The 16,911-nt window shown below is 39.2% G+C and overlaps 1 protein-coding gene across 6 annotated transcripts in view; it reads left to right on the top strand.

The window, feature by feature from the left end:
- DOCK2 (dedicator of cytokinesis 2) overlaps positions 1-16,911 on the top strand; it is a 509,152-nt gene that overhangs the window by 193,738 nt on the left and 298,503 nt on the right. The gene's annotated exons all lie outside the window — the stretch shown is intronic.

Consider the following 16,911-nt stretch of genomic DNA (forward strand, 5'->3'; position numbering starts at 1 on the left):
GATTAGCATTTTGCTTAGGTTGTAATTAGGGGTTCATTGTGAAGTATACACTACTTTATCTACCCGTCTATGTACATTAGCATGTCTTGCCTGAAAGAAACTTGTTCATCACCTTCTGATGACCAGCCCCAAGTCACAGACCTTGAGAACATAATTGTCTCTATATATTTACAACTCCATACATGTTATCTGTACAAACATTTTATCATAATTATGAGGACCAGCATGACACATGCTTACAGAAGAGACCTAACATGACATTCTTTAGTGGACTTGTATTGTACATATCAAACCCAGGGCATCCCTGTAACACTTACCCTGTGCCAGTTGACACCAAGAGATCCTTGGGTCACAGACTCTGGGGATAAAGACAAATTTATTTTACTCTGATTTTACCTTCTCATATTTAACTGGGGCCATATCCCAGTGACACAATCACCACTGTACATTGGTTGTATAGTTCTGTAGTTCTCAAAGTATGATAGGCATTTTAGGCCTATTTGTAAAGGTGAAGAGTTTCCTATAATTTCAGGGGGTTCTTATTCTCTCATTCTTGTTTACTTCATGGAGGTGCTAAATGATAGTTAATTGGGTTTGTGGAAAAAACATGAAATGTAAAGTGGGAATTATCAAAGGAGATGGTGAAACTTTGGTAGATTAAGTAAAGCAGGGGATTACAGGCTTGTGAAACTCTATGGTGATCAGAACACAAGAATGAAAAGGGATGGGTAAATCTTTTGCACAACTTATTACATATCTCAAGTAATATATTTTAAATAGGTTCATTTTTTCAAATTTAATCACTCATTTTCAGTTCTAGAATGCTTCCATGTTAAAAGTGAAAGAGATTATGAAAGTAATGCTTAACATTTACTAATGCGCCCATTTTCAAAGAGTTTAGGAAATGAGAAATCTGGAGTCACTTGTAAATCCTTTTGAAGTATATGTAGTTAATGCAAAAGCTATTTTCCTCTCTAAGCCTTTTATTTCCTTTTGAAGTAGAGAAATGTTGAAGTATTAACAAAGAAAGGTGAAACGTTAGAACATCTGACTTGTTAACATTTTATTCCGATTTTGATAATAGAGCTAAAATTTCAAAATGGTTTTCAGATTCCTCTCTTGAAATGGAGTTCATTCCAGAATACTTTGCCAGAAGCTGGGAATGGGTGACAGGGGATGGATCACTTGATGATTACCTGTTCTGTTCTTTCCCTCTGGGGTACCTGGCTTTGGCCACTGTCGGAAGACAGGATATTGCGCTAGATGGACCTTTGGTCTGACCCAGTATGGCCGTTCTTACGTTCATGTGCTGAGTAAAAGGTGGCTTTGAAAATTTGCATCTTGGAAAGATCTTGTTTTTGATGTGAAATTAGTGTTTTTAACTTCATGAAAATGCAAAATTTGAGGGATTTGAAAACACTCAAATTTAAACTGATATTTCTGCAGCTGTTCCTAAAACTCAGCAGGTAAATAAACTGCAAAACTGATTAAACAAACATGTTCTTGTTTCAGTGGAATGTAATATTTTATTCTCTTTGGTTTTCCATGTTTACTGAAACTCTGGCATCTGTGCATGCTCAGCAATTTTGAAAACCCTTGAAAACTGCTTATTTTAAAGGGATTTTTAAATTAGAAAAATATTTTAGATTTTATTTCAGAATACTTCACTTCTAAAACCATTTGAATGCTAGTGTGCTGCTGAGAGTTTAAAGAGCTGCTAGATTTTTAAATATTGCCTTATAGAAAATTGATAAGCATGGCAAATTGGTGGCTACTCTTGGCCAGTTTTAACAAGTAGAAATCCTAGGATTGATCACCTTGCATAAGAAGTACCTTGTACAATGTGCACAGTGTTCTGTTCCTTAGACCAGTGGTTGTGACCTGTGCAGATCCTGGCCTTCTCTACACTGGCAGTGGTGTGTAGGGTATGTGTAGCTACAGTGAAATGCAGGTTGTGTCCACACTGAAATATGTAGCTACAAATGGTAATGAAAGGCTCTGGCAGGGGGAAGTAGTGAGGAAGTTTCCAGCAGTGGGATGCTGCCATAACCTTTCCTTGCTGTCTCCTCCCTGCCAGGGCCTTTTCCTGCTTCTGGGGCCTTTCCCTGTGGCAGGGAAAGACTGAGGCAGTGGGATGCTCCACTGCTAAAATTAGTGTAGACAGGGGAAGCATTGTTTGGGCGAGTATAGAGAGCCATGTAGGGTACATGATACTTGGTTCTGGCATGTCTTTACTCACCTAAACTGTGCCTGGCTGTCTGCACAGCTATTCACACCTGTGTATGTATTCGCCACACCACCGTAAGTGTGTGAGAGAGCCCCTGAGACACAAGTGGGTGCTAAGGTTTTTGAAGGCTGGTCCTGTCCTGTTCATTGGTTCTTGACTTCTGTGGCTATTGAGAAGCATCCCCGTTAGCTATTACCTTTTAATTCTTCTTGGGGGATAAGTGGGATGCCTTTAGCAATAAAATTATGTTTATCCAGTTCTCATTTTGATTCTGAATCCCTGCAGAGTTGAGATTGGGACAATATAATTTGGAGCAGATATACCTCAAGCCCTACCTTCTGCAGACATGTAGAATGTTGTTTCCCCACTGTATAGCCACAGAGCGCCTTCTCAGCATTGCAGAATAATTCATGGAGAAGTGGGTGGGTTAAATACACTGTAATCCTGGTATAATCATTAAAGAAAAATGAAATGAATGCCTGTACTCAGCAAGGAAGTCTCTATTCACCCATGTTTTAGTCATTTAAATATGACCTAGAAATATAAACGCCATCTTTATAAAGATCAACAATCAATATGTCCTGGAGGCAAACTTAGATACTTGGAAATTTTAGGAGGTGTTCTGTTTCTCAGAATTGTAAAGTCAAAAATACAGAATCATTTTTTAAAAATAATATTAATGATAGTTTTAGCAATGGGTTTTAAAACTGATTTTAATCTTTAGATACTATTCTAAGGGGTTTTTACTGTTTAAGCACTGCCAGTGTGCTTCGAACAATACAAATTAGAGTTTCAATGACATAACAGTCCAGACAAAAGAGAAAGTGTCTACACAGTGTATGAGATGCTCACAACAATACACTCAGAGTATATTTTAATAATAGATTTGTGGTAGCATTTTTACATATTTTTCTTTTCAAACATGGTTAAAATAATAAAGTATGATTTTAATATTACTTACCAGTAATTGTAATTTATCACTTCTAAGAACTGGCTCAGCCTTCAGATGAGATCATAGCAATTGGAGACATTTAATTATCGAAAAATGGAAACAAAAAGCACCAAAAGTGCCATTCTTTACATGGCTGAGCAGGATCCATTAATAATTATCCAAAATAAAATATTATTGAGGAAATACCTGAAAGCGAGCAAAGGGAGGACAGCCTTTCCTTTAAACACTGCATACAAGATTTGCAGAATCATCAAAATCTATTTTTTTTAAAATATGCTTTATATAAATAAAAAAATCAAATTTACCTTACAAAGGATCAGATCCTGCAGCCATTGCTCCTCGCTCTCTTTACTCAAACAAGTAGTCCTGTTGATTTAGATGGAACGGTGTCACATTCCAGGATGCAATCCAGACCAGTGAGGGGTTGTCACCACCTGCCCCGCAACCTTGGGTGCCTCACAGTGCTTTGCTCTTGTGGTTCTGAAGCTGGGCTGCTCACAAACAGCCAAACAGCATGTAGGTCACACCCTGAGTGTTTGTGTACAGCTACAGCCCTGGTCCAGCAACCCTGACCCTAGCAGCCTGTCAGCAATACACCAGCCACATTCTGGCTTCCAGCAGCCTTGGTTACTATATGTATGGTGACTGCAATGCACTCCCAGTCCTGAATTTTCCCAAAAATGTGTTCTGCACTGTTCAGCCCTCTCTGGAGCAGTGTGGATATTAGATGCCCAATCCCCCTGTAAGGGGTCAATATTCAACAGTTGGCTACTTCAGCTGGAGTTACTAAACAATTCAGTTTAAACACAGCACTGGATTAGTTTTGGTTAAAAAAAATCAAACAAGTTTATTTAACTACAAAGAGATTTTAAGTGAATACAAGTATAAGGTATTAAAGTCAGAAATGGTTACAAGAGAAATAAAGATGAAAACACATCCTAGTAGCTAAAATTTAACAACTTGGATTGATTCAAGGTAAAGTCCTTACCACATGTTTTCAGCAGCATTGCTAATCAAATTTTCTTGTCAGGATTACTCCCAAAAGTCAAAAGGCTGGTTCCTTTGTCATCTTAGTTGAGAGAGAAAGAGAGAGAGGAAGATTGGGAAAGATAACCTGGGGTATTTTTGCCCCTCATTTTTATAGTACAGTCACCTTTTAAAAAGCCTTTTCCTGAGCGTTACCCTTAGATAAAGTTCCTTCCTTCTATGATGATGGAGACATAGAGGTTTCATGATGTTGTTTGCTAAAATGCAGATCAATCTGTTCTTGCACCCACTTCCTTGCCAAAGAATGGCTCCTTGACCAGTAATTGCCAGTCAACTTTGACACCTTGTGTCAAAGGACCAGCTTGTCTTTTGCCTTTGAGAAATGAGTTTACCCCTCTTGCTGTCCCAAGGACCCTGTTTACTACTTGAGGTAAAGTCATATTTCTTTGTTTAGCTTAGAGCTGTTTAACAACATCTGCCTAGTCAGGGCTACGTGGGTTTGAATGTATGCTAACCTCACCATACAGAGGAAATTCATAACTTTACATATAATGTTGCTGCATATGTTTCACCATGATATTATTGACCAGTGAGTTATTAGTTTTCAAATGATTTCCCACAAGGCATATTGTGTTCAAAGAATATTACAGTAGTGTGTGGTATTGGGGGTGTGATGTGTATACATGGGTGTATTCTGTAACAGACAATTGACATGGGGAGGACCAATCACATAAGTAAGGAAATTTACATTTTAATCCAGAAGCCATTTTTATCAGAAGTTTAGATAGGAAAAAATTGACCAGGTCCAAAACTAGGCATGAATTTGGCTTGATCATTGAAGTATGAAGTTCTGCCAGAATCAAAACACTGCCACTGCTGTCCATCTAAACTTTCATATAGTAAAAGGTGAGGTATCTTATGTTGTTTGTTTGGTGCTTTGATGTCTGGGGCCCAAGTTAAGGTTGTTAGCTATGAATTTCCTTACTTAGATGTTTGTTTTTACATAGCTACAGTGTTCTATTGTTCTTTTAAATTAATGGGTGCTTATGTATGACCTTAGGTTTATCTTGATGATATTTTTATTTAAGAACACAAGGTGGGATTTTCACAAGTGCCTAAGGGTACGTCCACCCAACGACGTAAGGGTACATCCACCCAACCGAAAAAAACCCAGCAGCAACAAGTCTCAGAGCCCAGGTCAACTGACTCAGGCTTGTGATGTGGGGCTCATGCTACAGGGCTAAAAATAGCAATGCAGATGTTTGGGCTTGAGCTCAGGTTCTGAAACCCATCAAGGGGTGAAGGTGATCTCGGAGCTTGGTCTCTAGCCTGAGACTGAACGTCTATACTCCTATTTTTAGTCCCACAACATGAGCCCAAATCAGTTGATCCAGGCTCTAAGACCTGATGCCATTCACTGTTAGATGTACCCAGAGTGACACAAGAGCACCAGTTCTATTTACTTGGAAAATGGTTTTCAATTGAACTTCTGCTCTTAAGTTACTTAGGCATTGCTGAATCAGTGACACAGTCACTTAGGCACAATGTTTTGGTTGTTATAAATACATATCATACAGAGCCACATGGACTGGGACACAAGTGACCTGGTTCTGCTTCCATTTCTGCCACTGACTCACCAAGATCTTAAACAAGCAGCTTTTACTGAGATTTTGTAAAACACCTACTGGAGTTGTTATCTGGGGTTTTCAGAACCCACAGCAGGGGCAACTTACCTATTTCACTCCAGGTGGTGTCAGGAATAAATCAATGGGAACACAGCAATTCTTTCTGACAAGAGATGAAATGCAAGTAAGCGTTCTTTTGTCTAAAACTGCAGTTTTTTAGTTTTAAGCAGACAGAAATAAGCAATAGGTTTAGAACATCCTAGATATTTAGGTAAATTCTGAAACGGTATTGAGTAATTAACAGTGGGTTTGCAGTCGCCACTGCTTACCCACTGGGGAGAAAAGATGTCCAGAAAAACATCTATCAAGATGGTTTCAGAGAACTGCTTCAAAGTATACTCTATTATTTAGACTTTTATAACTAACTTCTACAAAACACACAGGTCATAATGACCCCTACTGGATCATTACTTTTTCTAACTTTTAATAAATATCTAATATTAGAGGAGCCCAGACTCAAGGTCTTCCAACCAACAAGGTTTTCAGTCTTACTTGTTTACTTTTTCCCTCTCCTCTTATTTTGATTAACAGAAACTGCCAACTAGTTTTTGACCTTGCGTTTAAAAGCCTGTCTTCAAATTAACCTTTAACTATGTGGTGTTCTATTTTATTAATTCATGGTGGCTGAATGCACATAATCTGGTTGCAATTGGCTTGATCACAAATTGGGGTACACCCCCCCTCAAATCCAGGGTAATAGTCAGGCACCCAGCTACCACTGACTTTGGGGGTAAGGTACCTAACTCCCTTAGTCCCTTTTGAAAATACCATCCATGGATTCTGTGCCTCAATTTCTCTGTCTTTAAAATGGGATGTTGATCCTTGTTTTTTTCCTCATAAAGTTACATAGAGATTTGTGGATGGATAGTGCATTGTTAGTATTTTGTATATTTCATTAATAAAAAGATTAATATTTTTCATGAAAAATAAACCTAATAATTACTGAGACAAAAATCCCTTCTACTTCTATCTCTTGGAGGACAAAAATACTAATGCTAACATCTAAATTCATCATGTTCAAATATGTTTCCAGCATCTAAAAGGATGAGAAGTTCAAAATCCAGGATTAGGGATATGATGGATGAAGAGCTCCATTTTTGCCTGCTGCTTCTCCTGCTTTGAAATTAATTAAATAAATAAAGGGCAGTAAAAATGTGACTTTAAATGTTCACTTATTTAACTGAGAACAGCACCACTCATTAAGAAAATTTTGCAGCTGGCTTCAGTTTCTCTGGTTAAAAATTGATCCACTAAAATAGGATTATGCCTAAAAATCTAAACTTTATTTGAATTGCGTGGATGTTTAGAGAATGAAAAATAATGCCCTTCTTGACATCTAAAGTGAAGTTGTTTCAGATAATTAAAGAGTAAACAAGGTATTGATATTATAATACAGTTGCATGTTTCAGCTGCTGTTCCCTTATCTATTACAGCCTCTGCAGCATATGAGTCATAGAGATGCTTTTCTTTACTCTGTTTGACATACTTTTCATATAATGCCAAATTCACAGTTACGTTTTACGTATGAAAGATGCATTGAATCTGAAAGATTAAATAAATTGATTGTACTTCCTCACTGCCCTTTAAGAAGCAAGCTTTGTTGTTTTCCTCAGTTATCTTGAAAAGCTGTTGTCTTCTTCCTGCTCAACTGCTTGCAATTGTATATAATTTATAACATTTAATTTGTGCAGTCACTAGGGGTTTTTATAACTGGGCTTCATTTTGTTTCATTTCTTTCTTTCTTTTTTGTCCCTTTTTAAAGACATACTGTACTTTTATTCCATTTATGCCACTTTAACACACACACACACACACTCAAAACTGGACTTCGCAGACTTTTTAAAAAAAGCTAATATTGATTGTGCTAACAGAGTTATGAATCCCTCTCAGCATACACCCACTGATACATATGCATAATTTCTTTCACATGCAGGTTGTGACATGATCATTTCCCCCATTGTGCCATTTTAGCAAATCCGTGCACACGCTTAGGTAAAAATGTGTGTGTGCATGCATTCTCAGGATAGGGTGGGAAGGGTAAGTACCCTAGAAATATAGACTAGCTTTGAAAAATTCTAGGTACTCAGATAGCCAGTTAGATGGGATATGATTTTCCCTACTACTTGGGTGTGTCAGGGGCACTAGTGTCTGTAACATATCTGCAAATATCTGTCTTATATGCTGGCATCTCAGCGAAACCATAGCGGAAAAAGCTATAGCAAAGAATGTAAATAGAAGGAGTCACTGAAGAGGTTAATACCTAAAATGCTCCATATCAGCCTATTGTGAAGTCTCTACTCTAAGAAAACTCTCAGCAGTTATGATGGGGGCCTGAGGAAAGAGTGTGGAAGCAGGCCCAAAATAAACTGAACTTATAAAAATAAAGGATACTTGTCCTGTATCACTTAACTTTGGGACGTTGAGTTGAAACACAGAATTCAGGAAGGCTAGTCTTCCTCTTAGGATCCAATGACCAAACAAGAAGTGGCAAATGAAGACATCCTGTTCTGGTGGTTGAACAATTTTTTTCAATGAAAAAATAAATAGAAAAATGAGATTTCCAGAACAATTTTCATGGAAAAAATCATTGTCAAATCAGTAATTTTTCAGAGAAATTTCAAATCAAATGTTCAGAGGAAAAACATGAAATAATTTAAAATTTTAGGAATTTTCTTTCCAAATAATGAGGATGACCCATTTTCTCTCACTTTTCACTGGGACAAGTTGTGGGGGGAAAGTGAGAAGAAAAACCAAAACATGAGAAACAAAATTTTCATTTAACAATTGAGAAAAAAATTTTTTTTCAACAAAATGAAAACTGGTAATATTTTTTCTGACACTTGAAATGGAGAAGAAAAGATCCAGTCTAGTCCTTAACCTGGAAGCAATTTGAGGACACTTGAGATGAGTCACTTCATACTATAAATTGTATAGCTTGAAGGTAAAGGGTGTTGTGTACTTCCCTAAAATGATGGCATTACTCATGGCTAGTTATGTTTTCCCATATTATTTCATTTTTAGAGATGTCCATGTGTATTTGGACTGTGGTGGACCAGGTGGGAGGGTAAATGTATTCCTTGGGAAAGACTGGATCAATGGCACATCTGCCTCGAGGGGGTTGGGAGGGACTTCAAAGATCACTTCAGGTTTACTTTTTTTTTTTAATCTCTACTTTGGTTCAGTTTATCATGGGTAAAACACATGTCTGGCACTGAGGTTACAAATCACCACCTCTCTCTAATTCCATCTTCCCTGTTCAGCCGTGACAGACCTGCTTCCCCTAGGCCCCAGTGAACAGTTGCTGTACTCCAGCAGCAATTTCAAAGCTCCTATCCTGGGAGCAATGTCCTCCTGCCTTCATGATAGAAGTGGGCATATAATAAAATCAGGAGCACTATTGTACCGCAGTAATTGTACATATCTGTACTGTATTGCATCTGGGAGCTGCATGTCATATATTTAGCTTTTCCCCCCAATTCAGGTGAATAGTGGCAGTTTACAATGAGCTCAGCTTCCCGCTTTACACAGATTACTAAAATAATTTAAATGGTAAAATGTAGGTCTAGAAAAAGACTTAATAGAGGAAATCCATCAACTTCCAGATGCAGGGTTTAATCCCCAGAGAGGATGTCACATATAATATAAAATATTAATCTTATACTACCGTAGAATTTAGATAAAGGGCAAATGAATTCAAATTTAAGCCAGTAAGTCTAAATTTAAATAAAATATTGGTTTACATTAAATGAAAAGAATTTAAAAAAGCTGAAACTTGGGGAAAAAAAAACAATGCAACCCATCCAGTTTAGAAATTGAAAATAGTTGAGTGTTCTATTCCATCCTTCTGCCAGTCAGGATTGTTGCCTTTTGCATGCTGGTCTCATGCTCTATTTAGTCTAGTTTTAAATGTCTCAAACAAGGACCCTTTTAACAACATGGAAACCACAGGAGGTGGGGGCAAGGGGAGGGATAGCTCAGTGGTTTGAGCATTGGCCTGTTAATCCCAGGGTTGTAAGTTTAATAAGTCCTTGAGGGGGGCTTTTAGGGATCTGTGGCATAAAATCTTTTTGGGGATTGGTCCTGCTTTGAGCAGGGGGTTGGACTAGATGACCTCCTGAGGTCCCTTCCAACCCTCACATTGTATGATTCTGTGGACTGTAACCAGGGGCGGCTCCAGGCCCCAGCACGCTAAGCACGTGCTTGGGGCGGCAAGCCGCGGGGGGCGCTTTGCCGGTCACCGCGAGGGTGGCAGGCAGGCTGCCTTCGGCGGCTTGCCTGCGGAGGATCCGCTGGTCCTGCGGCTTCGGTGGACCTCCTGCAGGCGTGCCTGCGGAAGTGGGACCAGCGGACCCTCCGCAAGCAAGCCGCCGAAGGCAGCCTGCCTGCCGTGCTTGGGGCGGCAAAATGCCTAGAGCCGGCCCTGATATTAACCAAATTAACATATAGGTAGGTGTGTGTTAATGTTCTCTTAACAGTAAAGTGTCTAATTAGAGATTTCCTATGAGGCATTTGAGAAGGACTTATCCAAAAATAGATCTAACTTTGCACACACTTATTGAGTGGCTAGAATACTCTGAAGAAATTCAGTAGCAACATCAGCATGTGACATGCCCTCTGGAAACTTCAGATGTGCCAGCCTAACTGGGAAGCCTGCCAAACAACCAGATGCTAGTGTTGGCAAGATACCTACCCCAGCATGGCATCTGGCACTGTAATTGCTAATCAAAGAGACAGGATGAGTGTTACAATGTGTTTAGGTAAGTGACATTAAGTACAAAGGTATTGTTTGTAATTTAATAAAATGTGAATATATTAAATAGTTTTAACTTCTTTAAGGCCTAAGTGGGTTATGATATTGTTTTAGTGCTGGTTCATTGTTTTATTACTAAACATCACATTTGAGATAAGTAATTTAAAGAACAATAGCAAAGCGCAACAAAGGAAAAATGTAAGGATCAAAGGAAAGGAATGTGCATGAACATTTGGCATCCATGAGGCAGCAGATACAGAATGTTTTACCAAATTGAGAAAGGGCTTGTTAGTGGAGAGGGCATGGCGCTTTGTTACGTATATGAGGATTTGGCTCAGCCAGTGTCTTTCCAGACTTCTGGAAATGTCCAGTTCACACTGCTGTTACTCAGTAGACTAAGACCTGCATTAGTATTGATTAGGATTGTATAATCTCAGTAATATGGGTACTAATTTGGTAACAGCGTGTGTTCCAGGAATGGGCTGGACCATGTGACAGCCTGGTGTTTCTAATAATGAAAATAGGTTTAATAGGGGGCAACCAGCTTTTTTCTACTAGGTTCTTTAGCCTGTTGAGCAAGCAATCCTGGGAGTGTGCTACTGTAGGATGGCTGTAGATCTCTATGGGACAGGCAGGGCACAGTCACATCATTTAATTCATACATATCCTCTCTGTCCATCTTAACGTTAAGTAGCCTGGATTATATTTAATAACAGCATGTCTGTACCTGTTCAGTGTCTCCATGACAGAGTACAAGTTTAGGCTGAAGTGATTCTGGTATAAAGTTAAAATTTAGCATAGTTGATTTGAACATATCCTATTTAATCTACTGGAAATCTGCTTATTATTGTAATAGCAATAGCTCCTCCTCATTATTTGCATTAGACTAGTGCTTAGAGACCCATCAGGATCAGGGCCCCATTGTTCTAGGCACTGTACAGATAAGAAGAGAGTGTCTGCTTAGAAAAAAATATAATATACTGGTAATTAGACAAAAATGGTGAGAGGGAAAACTGAGGCACTGAAGTGATTTGCTCAAGGCACGTAGCAGACCGATGGCAGAACACTCTTGGATATGCATAAAATAGGTAGCTTGAGTGCTTGCTTCTGAGGACCATTGGATCCCCTAGAATCCCAGAGTTAAGTGGTAAAATTAAACCAAGAAATAACTGCAGTATAGCAGCCATTCTGCAAGTGAAGTCAGACATCACTAATAATGCTCTTATAAAGGCTAGTGCCCCAAATCACCTTGTGAACCAAACTGAGTTAAGTCAGCAAAAACGTATTTCCTTGCACCTCTGTAGCTTGGAAAAGTTTCAATATATTTTAAATTCTAAAAAACGGGGCATTTTGCAGAAATAAGATAATGCTTGTGTGGCTGGAGGGGCACAGTGAGGTTGCTCAATCAGGGCAAAATGCACAGAATGGGGCAGACAATCCCCAAAACCGTTGGTTATTCTAATACTTCGATTCACCAAGGCAGCGACAAAACATTTTCTACAATACCTTCCTGGTGACCCAGAAGCCAAAATGCAGTTCTCTTAAAGCAACCCAGCCTATGGACTCCCTCCCAGACAGCCAAGTCAAATATTATGATTACTGAAAATCTTGTTAATCATAAAAGAAGTTCTACTAATCCCAAAGGATCAGACACATTACCCACCAAGTTAATGAATACTCCAGGGTTACATGATAAAGTGAATTTGTAAATAAACGTTTCACCTCTGTCGATTTGAATTCAGTCTTGGCCTAGGACAGAAGTGAATTGTGTCACAGATTGCATAACACTGATAGCTGGAAGTATTTGCTTGAGAAGCCATTGGTTGGTTTCCTGCAGCTCCCGTTGGCCGGGAATGGCAAACTGTGGCCATTGGGAGCTGCAGGTGGCCGTGCCTGTGGACAGTCAATGTAAACAAACTATCTTGTGGCCCGTCAGCAGATTATCCTGATGGGCCGCATGTGGGCCACATATTGCCCAGCACTGCTCTGGAGGCAGGGCGATGATTGATTTACTACAATGACCTCATTTACAAATTACCCAGGCTGTTGACCCAAGACTCTGAGGCCTATTTAAATAACAATTAGATGTAACAATCATAACTTGATTATAAACGATCATCTTCAACTATAATCTATGCATAATATTTACATGCATTTTAACTGCATGTTAATTTTGAAGCATCTGCTGAGATGAAAGAAATTGTCAAGGCTGATTCACCACTCTGGCACTTTGAGTGCAGAAGGTGGGGGTCCGCAAGGATTCTAAAAATTAATACTGGCCACTCTAACCTTGGGAGTTAAATACCAGCCTACAGCTTTTCTCTGACCTTGGATGGTAGATGCTGCCACCATCCACGTGCAACCTCCCCCCCCACACCCTTTGAGAATCCAGGAAGGAGCACATAGGAATTCCTTCCGGTGGGGTAACCTCAAACCCCTTCACAACCCTCCCCCTCTGGAGGGGGGGGGAGAGCTGATAAAGAAAACAAAGGAAATCTCTGCTGCTACCAGCTAATTAAACAAAATGTGTGCAAACCTCTTAGAACATACACACACACACACACACACACAAAACCCAATCCTGTTCTTAAAAAAAGATAAATTTTATTAAAACAAAAAGAAAGAAAATACGTCTGGAACTTAGGCTATTGGGCTAGATTTAAAATAAGCAAATATAATAATTAAGCATCAAAAATGGTTTTCTTGAGATCCACCTTAACGGTTGCAAGCAAAACAAAAGCATTTGGGGGTTAGCACAGAGGAGTCCACAAGCTTTACAGAAATAAAAGAGAGAAACCTAATCACATCTTTCTAGACATTTTCTGATCTACTTACATATCTGGGGTTTCAAATTGAGTAGTTTTAGGTATGATCTGGTGATTTTCATACCTGGTTCACAGCTTTTTACAGCAGAGCTTCAGCCCTATTTTGCTCTGTCCCCTCTCTCTGGAGAACAACACAGACAAAAAGAAAGATTTTTTCCCCCTAATTTTTCCTAATTCCCAAGTTCTAGCCCTCCCATTGGCTCTTTTCATCAGGTGCCCACTCACTTCCTATTACCTATGCATGCAGTCAGACTTTTTAACCTTTTACAGGTAAAGCAAGTAGAGAACAGCTAGCAAGAGGGATTCTATAACTAACTGGCTGACTGGGTGTCCACAAAAGGGAGCTACCCTCCCCCCCATTTATCACAGAAATACTTGACTAATTCTACATTTTTCACAGAACCCAGTTGTTTAACTCAAACACTAATAGATTTCCTTGCAAACTCTCAAAATATCATTTTGTACTCAGAATAAGTATTGCAAATTCACGAAGGATATGCTATATTTTCATAGACATCAAACCTAGTTTAAGTGCAAAATGGATCTAAGCCTTGACTATGGTGTCATAACCAGCCCCTCCATAATAAGCAATCTCTTATTGTGCATTATTCTAGATAGTATCAATGATGCTGCAGCCCATACTGAAATGTATTAATGGGAAGAGACTGGATTGTGAGGACATTTTGTTCCGCTCCTTTCTTTAGGAAAGGAATCATGAGGAAGAAACAAGGAAAGCATTTATAGTGTCAATTAGTGGCTAACTCTTTTTGTCAGTGACTGATTTTTTTTCAAGTAGAATTTACTCCAAGTCTTTTCCCCTATAGTTTTTATCAAATCATTAAGTGTCAGTTCACTATTAGTATGTCTACAACTATGATCAAATGTTTCACTCTTTCTTCTTTCTTGGCCTCAGCTCTACTTAATTCAGTTTTAAAATGTCCTTTTACAGTACATGCCTTGTTGTGGCCTGCCAATTCCTTTGTTTGCAAGTGCTTCCAAACACATTGTTTGAAAATAAACAAAGCCAAACCAAACCCCCAGAACTAATTGTACATTCCTACAGGTTAGGAATAAACAGAATCCTCTGCTGAAGTATTTGCCTCGGACGGTTCTGAGAAAAGAGAGCCAATAATTGTAAAGTCCTGTAATTTAATGGACTGGAGGTATGACTCAAGGAAAGCATTCCCAAGTGCAGTAAAATAAAGCAGGCCTTTCAAAAAAAAAGCTGTCCTGAGGTTTCAGCATGCAAAGATTTGGAGAAAGTTTAGGTTCTTTTCTCCAAAAATATTATAGGAAAGTTCCTTGCATATCACATGCTGATCATCAGTATTTCAGTTTTTTCAGACTTCCACCAGAAAGTAAATTTATGAAGCATTATAATAATTCACCCAAGAAGAAATTAAGCTGTAAAAACATGGATGGCACAGTGAATACAATAACAAGCTAAAAATAAAATATTTCATAGATTGAAAATCCTTTTGAGAACTGACAAAATAATTCCTTACATTTTTCTGGAATAAGCATGAGACAAATTACTACAAAACAATTTCAGCCTATATATATGGATGAACAGGGAGGCATGTTATTGACACGTAAGTCAGTAATACTGCAGCTTTTGGAACAACTGTGGTTTTGTTCAAGAGAGGTGTGATGGTGGCATTTTTCGGTTCGGATTAGTGCCCCATGATAGATAAATAATTAAAATAATGCAATAGATGAAATCAGATTATTAAAATGTTGAGTTAGGGGTTGTCTGAAAATATGTGGTATAACATCCTCACATAGTAGGGAGACTTTAGCAAAGCTTTTGATACGGTCTCCCACAGTATTCTTGCCAGCAAGTTAAAGAAATATGGGCTGGATGAATGGACTATAAGGTGGACAGAAAGCTGGCTAGATCGTCGGGCTCAACAGGTGGTGATCAATGGCTCCATGTCTAGTTGGCGGCTAGTTTCAAGCGGAGTGCCCCAATGGTCAGTCCTGGGGCCGGTTTTGTTCAATATCTTCATTAATGACCTGGAAGATGGTGTGGACTGCACCCTCAGCAAGTTTTCAGATGACACTAAACTGGGAGGAGTGGTAGATACTCTGGAGGGTAGGGATAGGATACAGAGGGACCTAGACAAATTAGAGGATTGGGCCAAAAGAAACCTGATGAGGTTCAACAAGGACAATTGCAGAGTCCTGCACTTAGGATGGAAGAATCCCATTCACTGTTACAGACTATGGACCGAATGGCTAGGAAGCAATTCTGCAGAAAAGGACCTAGGGGTTACAGTGGACGAGAAGCTGGATATGAGTTGACAGTGTGCCCTTGTTGCCAAGAAGGCTAACGGCATTTTGGGCTGTATAAGTAGGGGCACTGCCAGCAGATCAAGGGACATAATCATTCCCCTCTATTCGACATTGGTGAGGCCTCATCTGGAGTACTGTGTCCAGTTTTGGGCCCCACACTACAAGAAGGATGTGGAAAAATTGGAAAGAGTCCAGTGGAGGGCAACAAAAATTATTAGGGGGCTGGAGCACATGACTTATGAGGAGAGGCTGAGGGGACTGGGATTGTTTAGTCTGCATAAGAGAAGAATGAGGAGGGATTTGATAGCTGCTTTCAATTATCTGAAAGGGGGCTCCAAAGAGGATGGATCTAGACTATTCTCAGTGGTAGCAGATGATAGAACAAGAAGTAATGGTCTCAAGTTGCAGTGGGGGAGGTTTAGGTTGGATATTAGGAAAAACTTTTTCACTAGAAGGGTGGTGAAGCACTGGAATGGGTTACCTACGGAGATGGTGGAATTTCCTTCCTTAGAGGTTTTTAAGGTCAGGCTTGTCAAAGCACTGGCTGGGATGATTTAGTTGGGAATTGGTCCTGCTTTGAGCAGGGGGTTGGACTAGATGACCTCCTGAGGTCCCTTCCAACCCTGATAGTCTATGATTCTATGACCTATGCCTAGAAAGACTATCAAAGGAATACAAAAAGTGTAAGACATTAAAGAAGAAACAGCAGCAGAAATGTTAGTAATGCTATTATTAAAAAAAGTCTGCTACCTAGTATCAGAGGCAATGACAGCAGTGAAATTGATTACAGGATAGGGGAGCTAATGCACCATAGACCTAAATGTTCCCGTATTTCCTTGGCCATTTGAAGCAGTGGTAATACATCAGGATTCCAGGGCTCTCAACATTTAATGCTGCAATTTTTCCATGTAAAAGTTCAAGAGTGAAGTTTTTCAAGCCTAAAAAAGACTGTATTTTTTTTTCAAATTATAGTGGTAATCAATGCACTAAAGAGAACTACAATTAATATAAGCATCTTGAATTCTAACAGGGGACAAAGCATAAAACACCTCTTACAGCATGACACAAAAATTCCAGGAGAATTGTCAGTTTTGAACTCCACCGTGTAATTTCATGACAAGAATTCTTACCAGAAGACTATTTAGAAGTGCTGCAATTCCAGCAGCGACACAGGGTGCGTCTTCTCTGTG

This window comes from Mauremys reevesii, linkage group 8, assembly GCF_016161935.1.
Source record: "Mauremys reevesii isolate NIE-2019 linkage group 8, ASM1616193v1, whole genome shotgun sequence".
Classification (NCBI taxonomy): Eukaryota; Metazoa; Chordata; order Testudines; family Geoemydidae; genus Mauremys; species Mauremys reevesii.